The sequence below is a fragment of the Rosa rugosa genome, chromosome 1, assembly GCF_958449725.1.
Source record: "Rosa rugosa chromosome 1, drRosRugo1.1, whole genome shotgun sequence".
NCBI lineage: Eukaryota > Viridiplantae > Streptophyta > Magnoliopsida > Rosales > Rosaceae > Rosa > Rosa rugosa.
In genome coordinates, this window is record NC_084820.1 from 61,679,471 (window position 1) to 61,680,839 (window position 1,369).

Consider the following 1,369-nt stretch of genomic DNA (forward strand, 5'->3'; position numbering starts at 1 on the left):
TTCATATAGCAAGCTTATGACACATGAGGATGTCAAGCAAAAACTGTGGTCTACAATGTTGCATGCAACGGTGCACCCGCGAGATGTCTAAACGTGTCAAATTATGTCAAATACCACTTTTTGTTCAAATTGTCACGTGCCATTATCTCATTAATCGTAATAATACATGATTTTGAAAAACGTGTTCTAATTGAAGGGACTCAAAAAAATCTTGACATTTTTTTTTCTTTTTTCTTTTTTCACATATTTTTTTATTTTAAATATTCAAATATTTAAATCTGATTTATTATTGTGAATGGAAAGAACATGAACAACTACTGCTTTTTACCATGCGATTTTACAGAAATATTAGCCCGACCAGAGTCTCCAGATCGAAGATTTGGAGAGGTTTTTACATATTGATCGAGCTTTTATTCGATGAAAGTTACAGCACGTACGTACTACATGTTCTATTTAAGGCAAGGGAAGCAACAAAAGAGAGGAATCAATAACTTCAAGCATCGATCGGCCTATAAGTATTGGTTGTTGATCATGATCTGAAGGAGCGCAGCTTCTTTCATGGGTGACGACAGGTTCTGATATATGGTGGGCATCTTGGTGGTGGGTAGCAAGGCTGGTTTGGATTTAGGGCGCATCTTGTAGTGGGCTCACCCTTACCACTAGTAAGCTTTCTTTCATATCCACCATACTCTACAGGAGTACAGGCAAAGTGGCTCAGCATAACATAAATACACATGCATGTTCAGTGTACAAAATAGCGAGGCTCACGTACCTTTCTTCTTGGCATGAGTAGAAGTGTGGTCGAGGAGGTCTCGTGCTGCTATCTCAGAGGAGATGATGAGAAGAACAAGAGCAAATATAAAAAACGCCTTGTTGGAACCCATTTGATCGCGAGGAGGATTGTTTGCTTGGAGACGAGGGGGTTTTGCTCCTTTCTATTAGTAGTGGACTTGGACAGATATTTTTCCAGTTAGTCAAGATTACATGACCCCACTAGACATAAACACGCACACTTGATGGCTTGATGCAGACACCATGTCGTCGAGACTTGGGTGAAATAATAGTTGCCTAGAGATATTCTTGCAAATTATTAAAAATCAAAAATACGTTATACACCATACATTTATCTTGACCATAGAAAAAAAAAAACAAAACAAAAAAAACAAAAAATCTGCAACTCCCACCACGGTTAACCAAAATCGTTAGTCCGTAACAGGCCCGGCCTTGCCCAAAGGCAGCCTTGGCGACAGCCCAGGGCCCAAGGGAAGGTGGGGCACCATATATATATATATATATATATATATATATAATTTGCAATAATATGCTACAAAATGTAAACAAAAAAATAAAATTTCAAATCCTAGACGCA

General features: G+C 38.3%; 1 long non-coding RNA gene across 1 annotated transcript; it reads right to left on the bottom strand.

The window, feature by feature from the left end:
- Positions 1-296: 296 nt before the first annotated feature.
- Positions 297-944, bottom strand: LOC133743849 (uncharacterized). The gene is made up of 2 exons (XR_009863289.1): positions 773-944; positions 297-690 (listed from the first exon to the last, which is right to left on the bottom strand). It is a non-coding gene; the product is annotated as an uncharacterized LOC133743849 (long non-coding RNA).
- Positions 945-1,369: the final 425 nt, after the last annotated feature.